The 23,262-nt window shown below is 42.2% G+C and overlaps 1 non-coding gene and 41 pseudogenes across 1 annotated transcript; all 42 read left to right on the forward strand.

Moving 5' to 3' along the window:
• The first annotated feature begins 88 nt into the window (after positions 1-88).
• Positions 89-208, forward strand: LOC146726007 (5S ribosomal RNA; annotated as a pseudogene).
• Positions 209-304: 96 nt separating this feature from the next.
• Positions 305-423, forward strand: LOC146726008 (5S ribosomal RNA; annotated as a pseudogene).
• Positions 424-518: 95 nt separating this feature from the next.
• On the forward strand, positions 519-637 carry LOC146726009 (5S ribosomal RNA; annotated as a pseudogene).
• A 96-nt stretch (positions 638-733) lies between these two features.
• LOC146726010 (5S ribosomal RNA) lies at positions 734-853 on the forward strand (annotated as a pseudogene).
• Positions 854-951: 98 nt separating this feature from the next.
• Positions 952-1,071, forward strand: LOC146726011 (5S ribosomal RNA; annotated as a pseudogene).
• Positions 1,072-1,167: 96 nt separating this feature from the next.
• LOC146726012 (5S ribosomal RNA) lies at positions 1,168-1,287 on the forward strand (annotated as a pseudogene).
• Positions 1,288-1,570: 283 nt separating this feature from the next.
• On the forward strand, positions 1,571-1,689 carry LOC146726013 (5S ribosomal RNA; annotated as a pseudogene).
• A 96-nt stretch (positions 1,690-1,785) lies between these two features.
• LOC146726014 (5S ribosomal RNA) lies at positions 1,786-1,905 on the forward strand (annotated as a pseudogene).
• A 98-nt stretch (positions 1,906-2,003) lies between these two features.
• LOC146726015 (5S ribosomal RNA) lies at positions 2,004-2,123 on the forward strand (annotated as a pseudogene).
• Positions 2,124-2,219: 96 nt separating this feature from the next.
• Positions 2,220-2,339, forward strand: LOC146726016 (5S ribosomal RNA; annotated as a pseudogene).
• A 98-nt stretch (positions 2,340-2,437) lies between these two features.
• On the forward strand, positions 2,438-2,557 carry LOC146726017 (5S ribosomal RNA; annotated as a pseudogene).
• Positions 2,558-2,840: 283 nt separating this feature from the next.
• On the forward strand, positions 2,841-2,960 carry LOC146726018 (5S ribosomal RNA; annotated as a pseudogene).
• Positions 2,961-3,057: 97 nt separating this feature from the next.
• Positions 3,058-3,177, forward strand: LOC146726019 (5S ribosomal RNA; annotated as a pseudogene).
• Positions 3,178-3,273: 96 nt separating this feature from the next.
• On the forward strand, positions 3,274-3,393 carry LOC146726020 (5S ribosomal RNA; annotated as a pseudogene).
• Positions 3,394-3,676: 283 nt separating this feature from the next.
• LOC146726021 (5S ribosomal RNA) lies at positions 3,677-3,796 on the forward strand (annotated as a pseudogene).
• Positions 3,797-3,895: 99 nt separating this feature from the next.
• Positions 3,896-4,015, forward strand: LOC146726022 (5S ribosomal RNA; annotated as a pseudogene).
• Positions 4,016-4,111: 96 nt separating this feature from the next.
• LOC146726023 (5S ribosomal RNA) lies at positions 4,112-4,231 on the forward strand (annotated as a pseudogene).
• Positions 4,232-4,327: 96 nt separating this feature from the next.
• LOC146726024 (5S ribosomal RNA) lies at positions 4,328-4,447 on the forward strand (annotated as a pseudogene).
• A 283-nt stretch (positions 4,448-4,730) lies between these two features.
• On the forward strand, positions 4,731-4,850 carry LOC146726025 (5S ribosomal RNA; annotated as a pseudogene).
• A 99-nt stretch (positions 4,851-4,949) lies between these two features.
• On the forward strand, positions 4,950-5,069 carry LOC146726026 (5S ribosomal RNA; annotated as a pseudogene).
• Positions 5,070-5,165: 96 nt separating this feature from the next.
• On the forward strand, positions 5,166-5,285 carry LOC146726027 (5S ribosomal RNA; annotated as a pseudogene).
• Positions 5,286-5,596: 311 nt separating this feature from the next.
• LOC146726028 (5S ribosomal RNA) lies at positions 5,597-5,716 on the forward strand (annotated as a pseudogene).
• A 96-nt stretch (positions 5,717-5,812) lies between these two features.
• Positions 5,813-5,932, forward strand: LOC146726029 (5S ribosomal RNA; annotated as a pseudogene).
• A 96-nt stretch (positions 5,933-6,028) lies between these two features.
• Positions 6,029-6,148, forward strand: LOC146726030 (5S ribosomal RNA; annotated as a pseudogene).
• Positions 6,149-6,244: 96 nt separating this feature from the next.
• LOC146726031 (5S ribosomal RNA) lies at positions 6,245-6,364 on the forward strand (annotated as a pseudogene).
• A 96-nt stretch (positions 6,365-6,460) lies between these two features.
• Positions 6,461-6,580, forward strand: LOC146726032 (5S ribosomal RNA; annotated as a pseudogene).
• Positions 6,581-6,676: 96 nt separating this feature from the next.
• On the forward strand, positions 6,677-6,796 carry LOC146726033 (5S ribosomal RNA; annotated as a pseudogene).
• Positions 6,797-6,892: 96 nt separating this feature from the next.
• Positions 6,893-7,011, forward strand: LOC146726034 (5S ribosomal RNA; annotated as a pseudogene).
• A 97-nt stretch (positions 7,012-7,108) lies between these two features.
• Positions 7,109-7,228, forward strand: LOC146726035 (5S ribosomal RNA; annotated as a pseudogene).
• Positions 7,229-7,326: 98 nt separating this feature from the next.
• LOC146726036 (5S ribosomal RNA) lies at positions 7,327-7,446 on the forward strand (annotated as a pseudogene).
• A 731-nt stretch (positions 7,447-8,177) lies between these two features.
• On the forward strand, positions 8,178-8,297 carry LOC146726037 (5S ribosomal RNA; annotated as a pseudogene).
• A 96-nt stretch (positions 8,298-8,393) lies between these two features.
• LOC146726038 (5S ribosomal RNA) lies at positions 8,394-8,513 on the forward strand (annotated as a pseudogene).
• Positions 8,514-8,609: 96 nt separating this feature from the next.
• LOC146726039 (5S ribosomal RNA) lies at positions 8,610-8,729 on the forward strand (annotated as a pseudogene).
• Positions 8,730-8,825: 96 nt separating this feature from the next.
• LOC146726040 (5S ribosomal RNA) lies at positions 8,826-8,945 on the forward strand (annotated as a pseudogene).
• Positions 8,946-9,250: 305 nt separating this feature from the next.
• Positions 9,251-9,370, forward strand: LOC146726041 (5S ribosomal RNA; annotated as a pseudogene).
• A 96-nt stretch (positions 9,371-9,466) lies between these two features.
• On the forward strand, positions 9,467-9,586 carry LOC146726042 (5S ribosomal RNA; annotated as a pseudogene).
• Positions 9,587-9,682: 96 nt separating this feature from the next.
• On the forward strand, positions 9,683-9,802 carry LOC146726043 (5S ribosomal RNA; annotated as a pseudogene).
• Positions 9,803-9,898: 96 nt separating this feature from the next.
• LOC146726044 (5S ribosomal RNA) lies at positions 9,899-10,018 on the forward strand (annotated as a pseudogene).
• A 96-nt stretch (positions 10,019-10,114) lies between these two features.
• LOC146726045 (5S ribosomal RNA) lies at positions 10,115-10,233 on the forward strand (annotated as a pseudogene).
• Positions 10,234-10,329: 96 nt separating this feature from the next.
• LOC146726046 (5S ribosomal RNA) lies at positions 10,330-10,449 on the forward strand (annotated as a pseudogene).
• A 96-nt stretch (positions 10,450-10,545) lies between these two features.
• Positions 10,546-10,665, forward strand: LOC146726047 (5S ribosomal RNA; annotated as a pseudogene).
• A 96-nt stretch (positions 10,666-10,761) lies between these two features.
• On the forward strand, positions 10,762-10,881 carry LOC146726048 (5S ribosomal RNA). The gene has a single exon (XR_014928674.1). It is a non-coding gene; the product is annotated as a 5S ribosomal RNA (ribosomal RNA).
• The last annotated feature ends 12,381 nt before the right edge of the window (positions 10,882-23,262 follow it).

Raw genomic sequence — 23,262 nt, forward strand, 5'->3', positions numbered from 1 at the left:
TTTTTATTCCACATTACATACTAACTTTTTCCTATGATTTTTTGCCTAGCCGTAGCATTAAATGACATCCAATTCCGACGAATATTCAGCCTACTGCCAAACCAATGCAGAATACACCAGTTCTTGTCCGATCACTGAAGTTAAGCTGCATTGGGCGTGGTTAGTACTTGCATTGGAGACCGGCTGGGAAAACCTCGTGCATTAGGCTCATCAACATTTTTATTCCACCATACATACTAACTTTTTCCCGGGATTGTTTGCCTAGCCGAAGTATTAAATTACATCCAATTCCGACGAATATCCAGCCTACTGCCAAACCATTGCAGAATACACAAGTTCTTGTCCGATCACTGAAGTTAAGCTGCATGGGGCGTGGTTAGTACTTGCATGGAGACTGGCTGGGAATACCATGTGCAGTAGGCTTCTCAACATTTTTATTCCACATTACATACTAACTTTTACCCATGATTTTTGCCTAGCCGAAGTATTAAATTACATCCAATTCCGACGAATATTCAGCCTGCTGCAAACCATTGCAGAATACACCAGTTCTCATCGGATCACTGAAGTTAAGCTGCATCGGGCGTGGTTAGTACTAGCATGGGAGACCGGCTGGGAATACCACGTGCAGTAGGCTTCTCAACATTTTTATTCCACCGTACATACCAACTTTTTCCCGGGATTTTTTGCCTTACCGAAGCGTTAAACGACATGCAATTCTGACGAATATTCAGCCTACTGTCAAACCATTGCAGAACACACCAGTTCTTGTCCGATCACTGAAGTTAAGCTGCGTCGGGCGTGGTTAGTACTTGCATTGGAGACAGGCTGGGAATACCACGTGCAGTAGGCTCATCAACAGTTTTATTCCACATTACATACTAACTTTTACCCAACATTTTTTTTTGCTAGCCGTAGCATTAAATGACATCCAATTCCGACGAACATTCAGCCTACTGCCAAACCATTGCAGAATACACCAGTTCTCGTCGGATCACTGAAGTTAAGCTGCATCGGGCGTGGTGAGTACTTGCGTGGGAGACCGGCTGGGAATACCACGTGCAGTAGGCTCATCAACATTTTTTTCCACATTACATACTAACTTTTACCCAATTTTTTTTTGCCAAGCCGTAGCATTAAATGACATCCAATTCCGACGAATATTCAGCCTACTGCCAAACCATTGCAGAATACACCAGTTCTCGTCCGATCAATGAAGTTAAGCTACATCGGGCGTGGTTACTACTTGCATGGGAGACCGGCTGGGAATACCACGTGCAGTAGGCTCATCAACATTTTTATTCCACATTACATACTTACTTTTTCCTAAGATTTTTTGTCTAGCCGTAGCATTAAATGACATCCAATTCCGACGAATATTCAGCCTACTGACAAACAAATGCAGAATACACCAGTTCTCGTCCGATCACTGAAGTTAAGCTGCATTGGGCGTGAATACCACGTGCAGTAGGCTTATCAACATTGTTATTCCACCGTACATACCAAATTTTTCTCGGGATTTTTTGCCTTGCCGAAGCGTTAAACGACATGCAATTCTGACGAATATTCAGCCTACTGTCAAACCATTGCAGAACACACCAGTTCTTGTCCGATCACTGAGTTAAGCTGCATCGGGCGTGGTTAGTACTTGCATGGGAGACCGGCTGGGAATACCACGTGCAGTAGGCTCATCAACATTTTTATTCCACATTACATACTAACTTTTACCCATTTTTTTTTGCCTAGCCGTAGCATTAAATGACATCCAATTCCGACGAATATTCAGCCTACTGCTAAACCATTGCAGAACACACCAGTTCTCGTCGGATCACTGAAGTTAAGCTGCATCGGGCGTGGTGAGTACTTGCGTGGGAGACCGGCTGGGAATACCACGTGCAGTAGGCTCATCAACATTTTTATTCCACATTACATACTAACTTTTACCCAATTTTTTTTTTGCCAAGCCGTAGCATTAAATGACATCCAATTCCGACGAATATTCAGTCTACTGCCAAACCATTGCAGAAAACACCAGTTCTCGTCGGATCACTGAAGTTAAGCTACATCGGGTGTGGTTACTACTTGCATGGGAGACCGGCTGGGAATACCACGTGCAGTAGGCTCATCAACATTTTTATTCCACATTACATACTAACTTTTTCCTATGATTTTTTGCCTAGCCGGAGCATTAAATGACATCCAATTCCGACGAATATTCAGCCTACTGCTAAACCATTGCAGAACACACCAGTTCTCGTCGGATCACTGAAGTTAAGCTGCATCGGGCGTGGTGAGTACTTGCGTGGGAGACCGGCTGGGAATACCACGTGCAGTAGGCTCATCAACATTTTTATTCCACATTACATACTAACTTTTACCCAATTTTTTTTTTGCCAAGCCGTAGCATTAAATGACATCCAATTCCGACGAATATTCAGTCTACTGCCAAACCATTGCAGAAAACACCAGTTCTCGTCGGATCACTGAAGTTAAGCTACATCGGGCGTGGTTACTACTTGCATGGGAGACCGGCTGGGAATACCACGTGCAGTAGGCTCATCAACATTTTTATTCCACATTACATACTAACTTTTTCCTATGATTTTTTGCCTAGCCGGAGCATTAAATGACATCCAATTCCGACGAATATTCAGCCTACTGACAAACCAATGCAGAATACACCAGTTCTTGTCCGATCACTGAAGTTAAGCTGCATTGGGCGTGAATACCACGTGCAGTAGGCTTATCAACATTGTTATTCCACCGTACATACCAACTTTTTCTCGGGATTTTTTGCCTTGCCGAAGCGATAAACGGCATGCAATTCTGACGAATATTCAGCCTACTGTCAAACGATTGCAGAACACACCAGTTCTTGTCCGATCACTGAAGTTAAGCTGCATCGGGCGTGGTTAGTACTTGCATGGGAGACCGGCTGGGAATACCACGTGCAGTAGGCTCATCAACATTTTTATTCCACATTACATACTAACTTTTACCCAACATTTTTTTTGCTAGCCGTAGCATTAAATGACATCCAATTCCGACGAATATTCAGTCTACTGCCAAACCATTGCAGAATACACCAGTTCTCGTCGGATCACTGAAGTTAAGCTGCATCGGGCGTGGTGAGTACTTGCGTGGGAGACCGGCTGGGAATACCACGTGCAGTAGGCTCATCAACATTTTTATTCCACATTACATACTAACTTTTACCCATTTTTTTTTGCCAAGCCGTAGCATTAAATGACATCCAATTCCGACGAATATTCAGCCTACTGCCAAACCATTGCAGAATACACCAGTTCTCGTCGGATCACTGAAGTTAAGCTACATCGGGCGTGGTTACTACTTGAATGGGAGACCGGCTGGGAATACCACGTGCAGTAGGCTCATCAACATTTTTATTCCACATTACATACTAACTTTTTCCTATGATTTTTTGCCTAGCCGTAGCATTAAATGACATCCAATTCCGACGAATACTCAGCCTACTGACAAACAAATGCAGAATACTCCTGTTCTCGTCCGATCACTGAAGTTAAGCTGCGTTGGGCGTGAATACCACGTGCAGTAGGCTTATCAACATTGTTATTCCACCGTACATACCAACTTTTTCTCGGGATTTTTTGCCTTGCCGAAGCGTTAAACGACATGCAATTCTGACGAATATTTAGCCTACTGTCAAACCATTGCAGAACACACCAGTTCTTGTCCGATCACTGAAGTTAAGCTGCATCGGGCGTGGTTAGTACTTGCATGGGAGACCGGCTGGGAATACCACGTGCAGTAGGCTCATCAACATTTTTATTCCACATTACATATTAACTTTTACCCAACATTTTTTTTTGCCTAGCCGTAGCATTAAATTACATCCAATTCCGCCGAATATTCAGCCTACTGCCAAACCATTGCAGAATACACCAGTTCTCATCCGATATCTGAAGTTAAGCTGCATCGGGCGTGGTTAATACTTGCATGGGAGACCGGCTTGGAATACCACGTGTAGTAGGCTTATCAACATTTTTAATACACCGTACATGCCAAATTTTTCCCGGGATTTTTTGCCTAGCGAAAGCGTTAAACGACATGCAATTCTGACGAATATTCAGCCTACAGTCAAACCATTGCAGAACACACCAGTTCTCGTTCGATCACTGAATTTAAGCTGCATCGGGCGTGGTTAGTACTTGCATGGGAGACCGGCTGGGAATACCACGTGCAGTAGGCTCATCAACATTTTTATTCCACATTACATACTAACTTTTACCCATTTTTTTTTGCCAAGCCGTAGCATTAAATGACATCCAATTCCGACGAATATTCAGCCTACTGCCAAACCATTGCAGAATACACCAGTTCTCGTCGGATCACTGAAGTTAAGCTACATCGGGCGTGGTTACTACTTGAATGGGAGACCGGCTGGGAATACCACGTGCAGTAGGCTCATCAACATTTTTATTCCACATTACATACTAACTTTTTCCTATGATTTTTTGCCTAGCCGTAGCATTAAATGACATCCAATTCCGACGAATACTCAGCCTACTGACAAACAAATGCAGAATACTCCTGTTCTCGTCCGATCACTGAAGTTAAGCTGCGTTGGGCGTGAATACCACGTGCAGTAGGCTTATCAACATTGTTATTCCACCGTACATACCAACTTTTTCTCGGGATTTTTTGCCTTGCCGAAGCGTTAAACGACATGCAATTCTGACGAATATTTAGCCTACTGTCAAACCATTGCAGAACACACCAGTTCTTGTCCGATCACTGAAGTTAAGCTGCATCGGGCGTGGTTAGTACTTGCATGGGAGACCGGCTGGGAATACCACGTGCAGTAGGCTCATCAACATTTTTATTCCACATTACATACTAACTTTTACCCAACATTTTTTTTTGCCTAGCCGTAGCATTAAATTACATCCAATTCCGCCGAATATTCAGCCTACTGCCAAACCATTGCAGAATACACCAGTTCTCATCCGATATCTGAAGTTAAGCTGCATCGGGCGTGGTTAATACTTGCATGGGAGACCGGCTTGGAATAGCACGTGTAGTAGGCTTATCAACATTTTTAATACACCGTACATGCCAAATTTTTCCCGGGATTTTTTGCCTAGCGAAAGCGTTAAACGACATGCAATTCTGACGAATATTCAGCCTACAGTCAAACCAATACAGAACACACCAGTTCTCGTTCGATCACTGAATTTAAGCTGCATCGGGCGTGGTTAGTACTTGCATAGGATACTGGCTGAGAATACCACGTGCAGTAGGCTCATCAACATTTGTATTCCACCGTACATTCTGAATTTTTACCGGGATTTTTTGACTAGCCGAAGTATTAAATTACATCAAATTCCGACGAATATTCAGCCTACTGACAAACCATTGCAGAATACACCAGTTCTCCTCCGATAACTGAAGTTAAGCCCACTGGACGTGGTTAGTACTTGCATGGGAGACCGGCTGAGAATACCACATGCAGTTACGATAATCAACATTTTTATTCCACCGCACATACTAACTTTTTCGCGGGATTTTTTGCATAGCCGAAGCATAAACGACATCCAATTCCGACGAATATTCAGCCTACTGCCAACCCATTGCATAATGCACCAGTTCTCATCCGATCACTGAAGTTAAGCTGCATCGGGCGTGGTTATTACTTGCATGGGAGACCGGCTGGGAATACCTCGTGCAGTAGGCTCATCAACTTTTTTATTCCACATTACATACTAACTTTTTCCCATAATTTTTTGCCTAGACGAAGCATTAAATGACATACAATTCGGACGAAAATTCAGCCTACTGCCAAACCATTGCAGAATACACCAGTTCTCGTCCGATCACTGAAGTTAAGCTGCATTGGACGTCGTAAGTACTTGAATGGGAGAACGGCTGGGAATGCCACGTGCAGTAGGCTCATCAACATTTTTATTCCACCGTACATACTAAATTTTTACCTGGATTTTTTGCCTAGCAGAAGTATTAAATTACATCCAATTCTGACGAATACTCAGCCTACTGCCAAACCATTGCAGAACACACCAGTTCTCGTCTGATCACTGAAGTTAAGCTGCATTGGGCGTGGTGAGTACTTGCATGGGAGACCGGCTGGGAATACCACTTGCAGTAGGCTCATCAACATTTTTATTCCACATTACATGCCAACGTTTTATCGGGATTTGTTGCCTAGCTGAAGTATTAAATTACATCCAATTCCGACGAATATTCAGCCTACTGCCAAACCATTGCGGAATACACCAGTTCTCATCCGATATCTGAAGTTAAGCTGCATCGGGCGTGGTTAATACTTGCATGGGAGACCGGCTGGGAATACCACGTGTAGTAGGCTTATCAACATTTTTAGTCCACCGTACATGCCAAATTTTTCCCGGGATTTTTTGCCTAGCGAAAGCGTTAAACGACATGCAATTCTGACGAATATTCAGCCTACTGTCAAACCATTGCAGAACACACCAGTTCTCGTCCAATCACTGAATTTAAGCTGCACCAGGCGTGGATAGTACTTGCATGGGACACCGGCTGGGAATACCACGTGCAGTAGGTTCATCAACATTTTTATTCCACTGTACATACTAACTTTTTCCCGGGATTGTTTGCCTAGCCGAAGTATTAAATTACATCCAATTCCGACGAATATTCAGCCTACAGTCAAACCATTGCAGAACACACCAGTTCTCGTTCGATCACTGAATTTAAGCTGCATCGGGCGTGGTTAGTACTTGCATGGGATACTGGCTGAGAATACAACGTGCAGTAGGCTCATCAACATTTTTATTCCACCGTACATTCTAACTTTTTCCCGGGATTTTTTGACTAGCCGAAGTATTAAATTACATCAAATTCCGACGAATATTCAGCCTATTGACAAACCATTGCAGAATACACCAGTTCTCCTCTGATCACTGAAGTTAAGCCCACTGGACGTGGTTAGTACTTGCATGGGAGACCGGCTGGGAATACCACGTGCAGTAGGCTCATCAACATTTTTATTCCACATTACATACTAACTTTTACCCAACATTTTTTTTGCTAGCCGTAGCATTAAATGACATCCAATTCCGACGAATATTCAGCCTACTGCCAAACCATTGCAGAATACACCAGTTCTCGTCGGATCACTGAAGTTAAGCTGCATCGGGCGTGGTGAGTACTTGCGTGGGAGACCGGCTGGGAATACCACGTGCAGTAGGCTCATCAACATTTTTATTCCACATTACATACTAACTTTTACCCAATTTTTTTTTTGCCAAGCCGTAGCATTAAATGACATCCAATTCCGACGAATATTCAGCCTACTGCCAAACCATTGCAGAATACACCAGTTCTCGTCGGATCACTGAAGTTAAGCTACATCGGGCGTGGTTACTACTTGAATGGGAGACCGGCTGGGAATACCACGTGCAGTAGGCTCATCAACATTTTTATTCCACATTACATACTAACTTTTTCCTATGATTTTTTGCCTAGCCGTAGCATTAAATGACATCCAATTCCGACGAATACTCAGCCTACTGACAAACAAATGCAGAATACTCCAGTTCTCGTCCGATCACTGAAGTTAAGCTGCATCGGGCGTGGTTGCATGGGAGACCGGCCTGGAATACCATGTGCATTAGGCTCATCAACATTTTTTATTCCACCATACATGCTAACTTTTTCCCGGGATTTTTTGCCTAGCCGAAGTATTAAATTACATCCAATTCCGACGAATATTCAGCCTACTGCCAAACCATTGCAGAATACACCAGTTCTCGTCCGATCACTGAAGTTAAGCTGCATCGGGCGTGGTTGCATGGGAGACCGGCCTGGAATACCATGTGCATTAGGCTCATCAACATTTTTATTCCACCATACATACTAACTTTTTCCCGGGATTTTTTGCCTAGCCGAAGTATTAAATTACATCCAATTCCGACGAATATTCAGCCTACTGACAAACCATTGCAGAGTACACCAGTTCTCGTCCGATCACCGAAGTTAAGCGGCATCGGGCATGGTTAGGACTTCCACGTGGGACCGGCTGGGAATACCACGTGCAGTAGGCCCATCAACATTTTTATTCCACATTACATTCTAACTTTTTCCCATGATTTTTTGCCTAGACGGAGCATTAAATGACATAAAATTCGGACGAATATTCAGCCTACTGCCAAACCATTGCAGAATACAGCAGTTCTCGTCCGATCACTGAAGTTAAGCTGCATCGGGCGTGGTTAGCACTTGCATAGGAGACCTGCTGGGAATACCACGTGCAGTAGGCTTATCAACATTTTTATTCCAAAATACATGCTATCTTCTTCCCGTGATTTTTTGCCTAGCCGAAGCATTAATTGAAATCCAATTCCGACAAATATTCAGCCTACTGCCAAACCATTGCAGAATACACCAGTTCTCGTCCGATCACTGATGCTAAGCTGCATCGGGCGTGGTTAGTACTTGCACGGGAGACGGGCTGGGAACACCACGTGCAGTAGGCTGATGAACATTTTTATTCCACCGTACATACTAACATTTTACCGTGATTTTTTGCCTAGCCGAAGTATTAAATTACATCCAATTCCGACGAATATTCAGCCTACTGCCAAACCATTGCAGAATACACCAGTTCTCGTCCGATCACTGAAGTTAAGCTGCATCGGGCGTGGTTAGTACTTGCATGGGAGACCGGCTGGGAATACCACGTGCAGTAAGCTCATCAACATTTTTATTCCACATTACATAATAACTTATACCCATGATTTTTTGCCTAGGCGTAGCATTAAATGACATCAAATTCCGACGAATATTCAGCCTACTGCCAAACCATTGCAGAATACACCAGTTCTCGTCCGATCACTGAAGTTAAGCCGCATCGGGCATGGTTAGGACTTGCACGGGAGACTGGCTGGGAATACCACGTGCAGTAGGTCCATCAACATTTTTATTCCACATTACATTCTAACGTTTTCCCATGATTTTTTGCCTAGACGAAGCATTAAATGACATAAAATTCGGACGAATATTCAGCCTACTGCCAAACCATTGCAGAATACACCAGTTCTCGTCCGATCACTGAAGTTAAGCTGCATCGGGCGTGGTTGCATCGGAGACCGGCCTGGAATACCATGTGCATTAGGCTCATCAACATTTTTATTCCACCATACATACTAACTTTTTCCCGGGATTTTTTGCCTAGCCGAAGTATTAAATTACATCCAATTCCGACGAATATTCAGCCTACTGCCAAACCATTGCAGAATACAGCAGTTCTCGTCCGATCACAGAAGTTAAGATGCATCGGGCGTGGTTAGTACTTGCATTGGAGACCTGCTGGGAATACCACGTGCAGTAGGCTTATCAACATTTTTATTCCACCATACATACTATCTTTTTCCCGAGATTTTTTGCCTAGCCGAAGCATTAACTGAAATCCAATTCCGACAAATAATCAGCCTACTGCCAAACCATTGCAGAATACACCAGTTCTCGTCCGATCACTGAAGTTAAGCTGCATCGGGCGTGGTTAGTACTTGCATGGGAGACCGGCTGTGAATACCACGTGCAGTAGGCTTATCAACATTTTTATTCCACCGTACATACTATCTTTTTCCCTTGATTTTTTGCCTAGCCGAAACATTAATTGAAATCCAATTCCGACGAATATTCAGCCTACTGCCAAACCATTGCAGAATACACCAGTTCTCGTCCGATCACTGAAGTTAAGCTGCATCGGGCGTGGTTAGTACTTGCATGGGAGACCGGCTGGGAATACAACGTGCAGTAGGCTGATGAACATTTTTATTCCACCGTACATACTAACTTTTTCCCGGAATTTTTTGCCTAGCCGAAGTATTAAATTACATCCAATTCCGACGAATATTCAGCCTACTGCTAAACCATAGCAAAATACACCAGTTCTCGTCCGACCACTGAAGTTAAGCTGCATCGGGCATGGTTAGGACTTGCACGGGAGACCGGCTGGGAATACCACGTGCAGTAGGCCCATCAACATTTTTATTCCTCATTACATTCTAACATTTTCCCATGATTTTTTGCCTAGACGAAGCATTAAATGACAGAAAATTCGGAAGAATATTCAACCTACTGCCAAACCATTGCTGAATACACCAGTTCTCGTCCGATCACAGAAGTTAAGCTGCATCGGGCGGGTTTGTACTTGCATGGGAGACCCGCTGAGAATACAAAGTGCAGTAGGCTGATGAACATTTTTATTCCACCGTACATACTAACATTTTCCCGGGATTTTTTGCCTAGCCGAAGTATTACATTACATCCAATTCCAACGAATATTCAGCCTACTGCCAAACCATTGCAGAATGCACTAGTTCTCGTCCGATCACTGAAGTTAAGCTGCATCGGGCGTGCTTAGTACTTGCATGGGAGACTGGTTGGAAATACCACGTGCAGTAGGCTCTTTAACATTTTTATTCCACCGTATATACTAAATTTTTCCCGGGATTTTTTGCCTAGCCGAAGTATTAAATTACATCCAATTCCGACGAATATTCAGCCTACTGCCAAACCATTGCTGAATACACCAGTTCTCGTCCGACCACTGAAGTTAACCTGCATCGGGCATGGTTAGGACTTGTACGGGAGACCGGCTGGGAATACCACGTGCAGTAGGCCCATCAACATTTTTATTCCACATTACATTCTAACTTTTTCCCATGATTTTTTGCCTAGACGAAGCATTAAATGACATAAAATTCGGACGAATATTCAGCCTACTGCCAAACCATTGCAGAATACACCAGTTCTCGTCCGATCACTGAAGTTAAGCTGCATCGGGCGTGGTTAGTACTAGCATGGGAGACCGGCTGGGAATACCACGTGCAGTAGGCTTATCAACATTTTTATTACACCGTACATACTATCTTTTTCCCTTGATTTTTTGCCTAGCCGAAACATTAATTGAAATCCAATTCCGACGAATATTCAGCCTACTGCCAAACCATTGCAGAATACACCAGTTCTCGTCCGATCACTGAAGTTAAGCCGCTTCGGGCATGGTTAGGACTTGCATGGGAGACCAGCTGGGAATACCACCGTTTTCAGTACTTTGCAACTGCTTTTCAGTACTTTGCCACTAATTTTCAGCACTTTGCCACAACTTTGCAGTACTTTGCCACCCTTTTCAGTTCTTTGCAACTGCTTTTCAGTACTTTGCCACTAATTTTCAGCACTTTGCCACAACTTTTCAGTACTTTGCCACAACTTTTCAGTACTTTGCCACAGTTTTCAGTACTTTGCCACGACTTTGCCACAATTTCGCAGTACTTTGACACCGTTTTCAGTACTTTGCAACTGCTTTTCAGTACTTTGCCACTAATTTTCAGCACTTTGCCACAACTTGTCAGTACTTTGCCACACTTTTCAGCACTTTGCCACTACCTTTCAGTACTTTGCCACTACTTTTCAGATTTTTGCCACAACTTTTCAGTACTTTGCCACAGTTTTCAGTACTTTGCCACGACTTTGCCACAACTTCGCAGTACTTTGTCACCCTTTTCAGTACTTTGCAACTGCTTTTCAGTACTTTGTCACTAATTGTCAGCACTTTGCCGCAACTTTTCATTACTTTGCCACACTTTTCAGCACTTTGCCACTACTTTTCAAAACTTTGCCACTAATTGTCAGCACTTTGCCACAACTTTTCAGTACTTTGCCACACTTTCCAGCACTTTGCCACTACTTTTCAGTACTTTGCCACTACTTTTCAGTACTTTGCCACTACTTTTCAGCATTTTGACAAACTTTTCAGTACTTTGCCACACTTTTCAGTACTTTGCCACGACTTTGCCAAAACTTTTCAGTACTTTGCCACACTTTTCAGTACTTTGCCACTGCTTTTCAGTACTTTGACACTATTTTTCAGCACTTTGCCACAACTTTTCAGTACTTTGACACACTTTTCAGCACTTTGGCACTACCTTTCAGTACTTTGCCACTACTTTTCAGAACTTTGCCACAACTGTTCAGTACTTTGCCACACTTTTCAGTACTTTGCCACTGCTTTTCAGTACTTTGCCACTATTTTTCAGCACTTTGCCACAACTTTTCAGTACTTTGCCACACTTTTCAGTACTTTGCCACAACTGTTCAGTACTTTGCCACACTTTTCAGTACTTTGCCACTGCTTTTCAGTACTTTGCCACTATTTTTCAGCACTTTGCCACAACTTTTCAGTACTTTGCCACACTTGTCAGTACTTTGCCACACTTTTCAGCACTTTGCCACAACATTTCAGTACTTTGTCACGACTTTGCCACAACTTTGCAGTACTTTGCCACCCTTTTCAGTTCTTTGCAACTGCTTTTCAGTACTTTGCCACTAATTTTCAGAACTTTGCCACAACTTTTCAGAACTTTGCCACAACTTTTCAGTACTTTGCCACAGTTTTCAGTACTTTGCCACGACTTTGCCACAACTTCGCAGTACTTTGACACCGTTTTCAGTACTTTGCAACTGCTTTTCATTACTTTGCCACTAATTTTCAGCACTTTGCCACAACTTTTCAGTACTTTGCCACACTTTTCAGCACTTTGCCACACTTTTCAGTACTTTGCCACGACATTGCCACAACTTTTCAGTACTTTGCCACACTTTTCAGCATTTTGACAAACTTTTCAGTACTTTGCCACTACTTTTCAGCATTTTGACAAACTTTTCAGTACTTTGCCACACTTTTCAGTACTTTGCCACGACTTTGCCAAAACTTGTCAGTACTTTGCCACACTTTTCAGTAATTTGCACTGCTTTTCAGTACTTTGACACTATTTTTCAGCACTTTGCCACAACTTTTCAGTACTTTGACACACTTTTCAGCACTTTGGCACTACCTTTCAGTACTTTGCCACTACTTTTCAGAACTTTGCCACAACTGTTCAGTACTTTGCCACACTTTTCAGTACTTTGCCACTGCTTTTCAGTACTTTGCCACTATTTTTCAGCACTTTGCCACAACTTTTCAGTACTTTGCCACACTTTTCAGTACTTTGCCACAACTGTTCAGTACTTTGCCACACTTTTCAGTACTTTGCCACTGCTTTTCAGTACTTTGCCACTATTTTTCAGCACTTTGCCACAACTTTTCAGTACTTTGCCACACTTGTCAGTACTTTGCCACACTTTTCAGCACTTTGCCACAACATTTCAGTACTTTGTCACGACTTTGCCACAACTTTGCAGTACTTTGCCACCCTTTTCAGTTCTTTGCAACTGCTTTTCAGTACCTTGCCACTAATTTTCAACACTTTGCCACAACTTTTCAGAACTTTGCCACAACTTTTCAGTACTTTGCCACAGTTTTCAGTACTTTGCCACGACTTTGCCACAACTTCGCAGTACTTTGACACCGTTTTCAGTACTTTGCAACTGCTTTTCAGTACTTTGCCACTAATTTTCAGCACTTTGCCAAAACTTTTCAGTACTTTGCCACACTTTTCAGCACTTTGCCACACTTTTCAGTACTTTGCCACGACATTGCCAAAATTTTTCAGTACTTTGCCACACTTTTCAGTACACTTCCACGACTTTGCCACAACTTTTCAGTCCTTTGCCACACTTTTCAGCACTTTGCCACAACATTTCAGTACTTTGCAACGACTTTGCCACACTTTTCAGCACTTTGCCACTACTTTTCAGTACTTTGCCACTACTTTTCAGCACTTTGCCACGAATTTGCCACAACTTTTCAGTACTTTGCCACACTTTTCAGTACTTTGCCACTACTTTTCAGCACTTTGCCACAACTTTTCTGTACTTTGCCACACTTTTTATTACTTTGCCACGACTTTGCCACAACTTGTCAGTACTTTGCCACACTTTTCAGCACTTTGCCAAAACATTTCAGTACTTTGCCACGACTTTGCCACAACTTTGCAGTACTTTGCCACCCTTTTCAGTACTTTGCAAATGCTTTTCAGTACTTTGCCACTAATTTTCAGCACTTTGCCACAACTTTTCAGTACTTTGCCACACTTTTCAGCACTTTGACACTACCTTTCAGTACTTTGCCACTACTTTTCAGAACTTTGCCAAAACTTTTCAGTACTTTGCCACAGTTTTCAGTACTTTGCCACGACTTTGCCACAACTTCGCAGTACTTTGCCACCCTTTTCAGTACTTTGCAACTGCTTTTCAGTACTTTGCCACTAATTGTTAGCACTTTGCCACAACTTTTCAGTACTTTGCCACACTTTCCAGCACTTTGCCACTACTTTTCAGTACTTTGCCACTACTTTTCAGTACTTTGTCACACTTTACAGTACTTTGCCACTACTTTTCAGCATTTTGACAAACTTTTCAGTACTTTGCCACACTTTTCAGTACTATGCCACGACTTTGCCAAAACTTTTCAGTACTTTGCCACACTTTTCAGTACTTTGCCACTGCTTTTCAGTACTTTGCCACTATTTTTCAGCACTTTGCCACAACTTTTCAGTACTTTGACAAACTTTACAGCACTTTGCCACTACCTTTCAGTACTTTGCCACTACTTTTCAGAACTTTGCCACAACTTTTCAGTACTTTGCCACACGTTTCAGTACTTTGCCACGACATTGCCACAACTTTTCAGTACTTTGCCACACTATTCAGTACTTTGCCACACTTTTCATTACTTTTCCACGACTTTGCCACAACTTTTCAGTACTTTGCCTCACTTTTCAGCACTTTGCCACAACATTTCAGTACATTGCCGCGACTTTGCCACACTTTTCAGCACTTTGCCACTACTTTTCAGTACTTTGCCACTACTTTTCAGCACTTTGCCACGAATTTGCCACAACTTTTCTGTACTTTGCCACACTTTTCAGTACTTTGCCACTACTTTTCAGCACTTTGCCACAACATTTCAGTACTTTGTCACGACTTTGCCACAACTTTGCAGTACTTTGCCACCCTTTTCATTTCTTTGCAACTGCTTTCAGTACTTTGCCTCTAATTTTCAGCACTTTGCCACAACTTTTCAGAACTTTGCCACAACTTTTCAGTACTTTGCCACAGTTTTCAGTACTTTGCCACGACTTTGCCATAACTTCGCAGTACTTTGACACCGTTTTCAGTACTTTGCAACTGCTTTTCAGTACTTTGCCACTAATTTTCAGCACTTTGCCACAACTTTTCAGTACTTTGCCACACTTTTCAGCACTTTGCCACTACCTTTCAGTACTTTGCCACTACTTTTCAGAATTTTGCCACAACTTTTCAGTACTTTGCCCCAGTTTTCAGTACTTTGCCACGACTTTGCCACAACTTCGCAGTACTTTGTCACCCTTTTCAGTACTTTGCAACTGCTTTTCAGTACTTTGTCACTAATTGTCAGCACTTTGCCGCAACTTTTCAGTACTTTGCCACACTTTCCAGCACTTTGCCACTACTTTTCAAAACTTTGCCACTAATTGTCAGCACTTTGCCACAACTTTTCAGTACTTTGCCACACTTTCCAGCACTTTGCCACTACTTTTCAGTACTTTGCCACTACTTTTCAGTACTTTGCCACTACTTTTCAGCATTTTGACAAACTTTTCAGTACTTTGCCACACTTTTCAGTACTTTGCCACGACTTTGCCAAAACTTTGCAGTACTTTGCCACACTTTTCAGTACTTTGCCACTGCTTTTCAGTACTTTGCCACTATTTTTCAGCACTTTGCCACAACTTTTCAGTACTTTGACACACTTTTCAGCACTTTGGCACCAACTTTCAGTACTTTGCCACTACTTTTCAGAACTTTGCCACAACTGTTCAGTACTTTGCCACAATTTTCAGTACTTTGCCACGACATTGCCACAACTTTTCAGTACTTTGCCACACTTTTCAGTACTTTGCCACACTTTTCAGTACTTTTCCACGACTTTGCCACAACTTTTCAGTACTTTGCCACACTTTCAGCACTTTGCCACAACATTTCAGTACTTTGCCGCGACTTTGCCACAACTTTGCAGTACTTTGCCACCCTTTTCAGTACTTTGCAACTGCTTTTCAGTACTTTGCCACTAATTTTCAGCACTTTGCCACAACTTTTCAGTACTTTGCCACACATTTCAGCACTTTGCCACATTGCCACAACTTTTCTCTAATTTGCCACACTTTTCAGTACTTTGCCCCGACTTTGCCACAACTTTGCAGTACTTTGCCACCCTTTTCAGTACTTTGCTACTGCTTTTCAGTACTTTGCCACTAATTGTCAGCACTTTGCCACAACTTTTCAGTACTTTGCCACACTTTCCAGCACTTTGCCACTACTTTTCAGTACTTTGCCACAACTTTCCAGTACTTTGCCACACTTTTCAGGACTTTGCCACTACTTTTCAGCATTTTGACAAAACTTTTCAGTACTTTGCCACACTTTTCAGTACTTTGCCACGACTTTGCCAAAACTTTTCAGTACTTTGCCACACTTTTCAGTACTTTGCCACTGCTTTTCAGTACTTTGCCACTATTTTTCAGCACTTTGCCCCAACTTTTCAGTACTGTGCCACACTTTTCAGCACTTTGCCACTACCTTTCAGTACTTTGCCACTACTTTTCAGAACTTTGCCACAACTTTTCATTACTTTGCCACACTTTTCAGTATTTTGCCACGACATTGCCACAACTTTTCAGTACTTTGCCACACTTTTCAATACTTTGCCACACTTTTCAGTACTTTTCCACGACTTTCCCACAACTTTTCAGTACTTTGCCACACTTTTCAGCACTTTGCCACAACATTTCAGTACTTTGCCGCGACTTTGCCACAACTTTGCAGTACTTTGCCACCCTTTTCAGTACTTTGCAACTGCTTTTCAGTACTTTGCCACTAATTTTCAGCACTTTGCCACAACTTTTCAGTACTTTGCCACACTTTTCAGCACTTTGCCACAACTTTTCTGCAATTTGCCACACTTTTCAGTACTTTGCCCCGACTATGCCACAACTTTGCAGTACTTTGCCACCCTTTTCAGTACTTTGCAACTGCTTTTCAGTACTTTGCCACTAATTGTCAGCACTTTGCCACAACTTTTCAGTACTTTGCCACACTTTCCAGCACTTTGCCACTACTTTTCAGTACTTTGCCACAACTTTCCAGTACTTTGCCACACTTTTCAGGACTTTGCCACTACTTTTCAGCATTTTGACAAAACTTTTCAGTACTTTGCCACACTTTTCCGTACTTTGCCACGACATTGCCACAACTTTTCAGTACTTTGCCACACTTTTCAGTACTTTTCCACGACTTTTCCATAACTTTTCAGTACTTTGCCACACTTTTCAGCACTTTGCCACAACATTTCAGTACTTTGCCGCGACTTTGCCACAACTTTGCCGTACTTTGCCACCCTTTTCAGTACTTTGCCACTACCTTTCAGTACTTTGCCACTATTTTTCAGAACTTTGCCGCAACTTTTCAGTACTTTGCCACACTTTTCAGTATTTTGCCACGACATTGCCACAACTTTTCAGTACTTTGCCACACTTTTCAATACTTTGCCACACTTTTCAGTACTTTTCCACGACTTTCCCACAACTTTTCAGTACTTTGCCACACTTTTCAGCACTTTGCCACAACATTTCAGTACTTTGCCGCGACTTTGCCACAACTTTGCAGTACTTTGTCACCCTTTTCAGTACTTTGCAACTGCTTTTCAGTACTTTGTCACTAATTGTCAGCACTTTGCCGCAACTTTTCAGTACTTTGCCACACTTTCCAGCACTTTGCCACTACTTTTCTGTAATTTGCCACACTTTTCAGTACTTTGCCCCGACTATGCCACAACTTTGCAGTACTTTGCCACCCTTTACAGTACTTTGCAACTGCTTTTCAGTACTTTGCCACTAATTGTCAGCACTTTGCCACAACTATTCAGTACTTTGCCACACTTTCCAGCACTTTGCCACTACTTTTCAGTACTTTGCCACAACTTTCCAGTACTTTGCCACACTTTTCAGGACTTTGCCACTACTTTTCAGCATTTTGACAAAACTTTTCAGTACTTTGCCACACTTTTCCGTACTTTGCCACGACATTGCCACTACTTTTCAGTACTTTGCCACACTTTTCAATACTTTGCCACACTTTTCAGTACTTTTCCACGACTTTCCCATAACTTTTCAGTACTTTGCCACACTTTTCAGCACTTTGCCACAACATTTCAGTACTTTGCCGCGACTTTGCCACAACTTTGCAGTACTTTGCCACCCTTTTCAGTACTTTGCAACTGCTTTTCAGTACTTTGCCATTAATTTTCAGCACTTCGACACAACTTTTCAGTACTTTGCCACACTTTTCAGTACTTTGCCACGACTTTGCCACAACTTTGCAGTACTTTGCCACCCTTTTCAGTACTTTGCCACTAATTGTCAGCACTTTGCCACAAATTTTCAGTACTTTGCCACACTTTTCAGCACTTTGCCACTACTTTTCAGTACTTTGCCACTACTTTTCAGCTCTTTGCCACGAATTTGCCACAATTTTTCAGTACTTTGCCACACTTTTCAGTACTTTGCCACTACTTTTCAGCTCTTTGTCACAACTTTTCTGTACTTTGCCACGCTTTTCAGTACTTTGCCACGACTTTGCCACAACTTTTCAGTACTTTGCCACACTTTCCAGCACTTTGCCACTACTTTTCAGTACTTTGCCACAACTTTTCAGTACTTTGCCACACTTTCCAGCACTTTGCCACTACTTTTCAGTACTTTGCCACACTTTTCAGTACTTTGCCACGACTTTGCCAAAACTTTTCAGTACTTTGCCACACTTTTCAGTACTTTGCCACTGCTTTTCAGTACTTTGCCACTATTTTTCAGCACTTTGCCACAACTTTTCAGTACTTTGACACACTTTTCAGCACTTTGCCACTACCTTTCAGTACTTTGCCACTACTTTTCAGAACTTTGCCACAACTTTTCAGTACTTTGCCACACGTTTCAGTACTTTGCCACGACATTGCCACAACTTTTCAGTACTTTGCCACACTATTCAGTACTTTGCCACACTTTTCATTACTTTGCCACGACTTTGCCACAACTTGTCAGTACTTTGCCACACTTTTCAGCACTTTGCCACAACATTTCAGTACTTTGTCACGACTTTGCCACAACTTTGCAGTACTTTGCCACCCTTTTCAGTTCTTTGCAACTGCTTTTCAGTACTTTGCCACTAATTTTCAGCACTTTGCCACAACTTTTCAGAACTTTGCCACAAATTTCAGTACTTTGCCACAGTTTTCAGTACTTTGCCACGACTTTGCCACAACTTCGCAGTACTTTGACACCGTTTTCAGTACTTTGCAACTGCTTTTCAGTACTTTGCCACTAATTTTCAGCACTTTGCCACAACTTTTCAGTACTTTGCCACACTTTTCAGCACTTTGCCACTACCTTTCAGTACTTTGCCACTACTTTTCAGAATTTTGCCACAACTTTTCAGTACTTTGCCACAGTTTTCAGTACTTTGCCACGACTTTGCCACAACTTCGCAGTACTTTGTCACCCTTTTCAGTACTTTGCAACTGCTTTTCAGTACTTTGTCACTAATTGTCAGCACTTTGCCGCAACTTTTCAGTACTTTGCCACACTTTCCAGCACTTTGCCACTACTTTTCAAAACTTTGCCACTAATTGTCAGCACTTTGCCACAACTTTTCAGTACTTTGCCACACTTTCCAGCACTGTGCCACTACTTTTCAGTACTTTGCCACTACTTTTCAGTACTTTGCCACGACTTTTCAGCATTTTGACAAACTTTTCAGTACTTTGCCACACTTTTCAGTACTTTGCCACGACTTTGCCAAAACTTTGCAGTACTTTGCCACACTTTTCAGTACTTTGCCACTGCTTTTCAGTACTTTGCCACTATTTTTCAGCACTTTGCCACAAATTTTCAGTACTTTGACACACTTGTTAGCACTTTGGCACTACCTTTCAGTACTTTGCCACTACTTTTCAGAACTTTGCCACAACTGTTCAGTACTTTGCCTCACTTTTCAGTACTTTGCCACGACATTGCCACAACTTTTCAGTACTTTGCCACACTTTTCAGTACTTTGCCACATTTTTCAGTACTTTTCCACGACTTTGCCACAACTTTTCAGTACTTTGCCACACTTTTCAGCACTTTGCCACAACATTTCAGTACTTTGCCGCGACTTTGCCACAACTTTGCAGTACTTTGCCACCCTTTTCAGTACTTTGCCACTACTTTTCAGTACTTTGCCACAACTTTTCAGTACTTTGCCACACTTTCCAGCACTTTGCCACTACTTTTCAGTACTTTGCCACTACTTTTCAGCTCTTTATCACAACTTTTCTGTACTTTGCCACGCTTTTCAGTACTTTGCCACGACTTTGCCACAACTTTTCAGTACTTTGCCACACTTTCCAGCACTTTGCCACTACTTTTCAGTACTTTGCCACAACTTTTCAGTACTTTGCCACACTTTCCAGCACTTTGCCACTACTTTTCAGTACTTTGCCACACTTTTCAGTACTTTGCCACGACTTTGCCAAAACTTTTCAGTACTTTGCCACACTTTTCAGTACTTTGCCACTGCTTTTCAGTACTTTGCCACTATTTTTCAGCACTTTGCCACAACTTTTCAGTACTTTGACACACTTTTCAGCACTTTGCCACTACCTTTCAGTACTTTGCCACTACTTTTCAGAACTTTGCCACAACTTTTCAGTACTTTGCCACACGTTTCAGTACTTTGCCACGACATTGCCACAACTTTTCAGTACTTTGCCACACTATTCAGTACTTTGCCACACTTTTCATTACTTTTCCACGACTTTGCCACAACTTTTCTGTACTTTGCCACACTTTTCAGCACTTTGCCACAACATTTCAGTACTTTGCCGCGACTTTGCCACACTTTTCATTACTTTGCCACTACTTTTCAGCACTTTGCCACAACTTTACTGTACTTTGCCACACTTTTCATTACTTTGCCACGACTTTGCCACAACTTGTCAGTACTTTGCCACACTTTTCAGCACTTTGCCACAACATTTCAGTACTTTGTCACGACTTTGCCACAACTTTGCAGTACTTTGCCACCCTTTTCAGTTCTTTGCAACTGCTTTTCAGTACTTTGCCACTAATTTTCAGCACTTTGCCACAACTTTTCAGAACTTTGCCACAAATTTCAGTACTTTGCCACAGTTTTCAGTACTTTGCCACGACTTTGCCACAACTTCGCAGTACTTTGACACCGTTTTCAGTACTTTGCAACTGCTTTTCAGTACTTTGCCACTAATTTTCAGCACTTTGCCACAACTTTTCAGTACTTTGCCACACTTTTCAGCACTTTGCCACTACCTTTCAGTACTTTGCCACTACTTTTCAGAATTTTGCCACAACTTTTCAGTACTTTGCCACAGTTTTCAGTACTTTGCCACGACTTTGCCACAACTTCGCAGTACTTTGTCACCCTTTTCAGTACTTTGCAACTGCTTTTCAGTACTTTGTCACTAATTGTCAGCACTTTGCCGCAACTTTTCAGTACTTTGCCACACTTTCCAGCACTTTGCCACTACTTTTCAAAACTTTGCCACTAATTGTCAGCACTTTGCCACAACTTTTCAGTACTTTGCCACACTTTCCAGCACTGTGCCACTACTTTTCATTACTTTGCCACTACTTTTCAGTACTTTGCCACTACTTTTCAGCATTTTGACAAACTTTTCAGTACTTTGCCACACTTTTCAGTACTTTGCCACGACTTTGCCAAAACTTTGCAGTACTTTGCCACACTTTTCAGTACTTTGCCACTGCTTTTCAGTACTTTGCCACTATTTTTCAGCACTTTGCCACAACTTTTCAGTACTTTGACACACTTGTTAGCACTTTGGCACTACCTTTCAGTACTTTGCCACTACTTTTCAGAACTTTGCCACAACTGTTCAGTACTTTGCCACCCTTTTCAGTACTTTGCCTCGACATTGCCACAACTTTTCAGTACTTTGCCACACTTTTCAGTACTTTGCCACACTTTTCAGCACTTTGCCACAACATTTCAGTACTTTGCCGCGACTTTGCCACAACTTTGCAGTACTTTGCCACCCTTTTCAGTACTTTGCCACTACTTTTCAGTACTTTGCCACAACTTTTCAGTACTTTGCCACACTTTCCAGCACTTTGCCACTACTTTTCAGTACTTTGCCACTACTTTTCAGCTCTTTGTCACAACTTTTCTGTACTTTGCCACGCTTTTCAGTACTTTGCCACGACTTTGCCACAACTTTTCAGTACTTTGCCACACTTTCCAGCACTTTGCCACTACTTTTCAGTACTTTGCCACAACTTTTCAGTACTTTGCCACACTTTCCAGCACTTTGCCACTACTTTTCAGTACTTTGCCACACTTTTCAGTACTTTGCCACGACTTTGCCAAAACTTTTCAGTACTTTGCCACACTTTTCAGTACTTTGCCACTGCTTTTCAGTACTTTGCCACTATTTTTCAGCACTTTGCCACAACTTTTCAGTACTTTGACACACTTTTCAGCACTTTGCCACTACCTTTCAGTACTTTGCCACTACTTTTCAGAACTTTGCCACAACTTTTCAGTACTTTGCCACACGTTTCAGTACTTTGCCACGACATTGCCACAACTTTTCAGTACTTTGCCACACTATTCAGTACTTTGCCACACTTTTCATTACTTTTCCACGACTTTGCCACAACTTTTCTGTACTTTGCCACACTTTTCAGCACTTTGCCACAACATTTCAGTACTTTGCCGCGACTTTGCCACACTTTTCATTACTTTGCCACTACTTTTCAGCACTTTGCCACAACTTTACTGTACTTTGCCACACTTTTCATTACTTTGCCACGACTTTGCCACAACTTGTCAGTACTTTGCCACACTTTTCAGCACTTTGCCACAACATTTCAGTACTTTGTCACGACTTTGCCACAACTTTGCAGTACTTTGCCACCCTTTTCAGTTCTTTGCAACTGCTTTTCAGTACTTTGCCACTAATTTTCAGCACTTTGCCACAACTTTTCAGAACTTTGCCACAAATTTCAGTACTTTGCCACAGTTTTCAGTACTTTGCCACGACTTTGCCACAACTTCGCAGTACTTTGACACCGTTTTCAGTACTTTGCAACTGCTTTTCAGTACTTTGCCACTAATTTTCAGCACTTTGCCACAACTTTTCAGTACTTTGCCACACTTTTCAGCACTTTGCCACTACCTTTCAGTACTTTGCCACTACTTTTCAGAATT

Source organism: Saccoglossus kowalevskii, unplaced genomic scaffold (genome assembly GCF_978046115.1).
Source record: "Saccoglossus kowalevskii unplaced genomic scaffold, keSacKowa6.1 SCAFFOLD_110, whole genome shotgun sequence".
Taxonomy (NCBI): domain Eukaryota; kingdom Metazoa; phylum Hemichordata; class Enteropneusta; family Harrimaniidae; genus Saccoglossus; species Saccoglossus kowalevskii.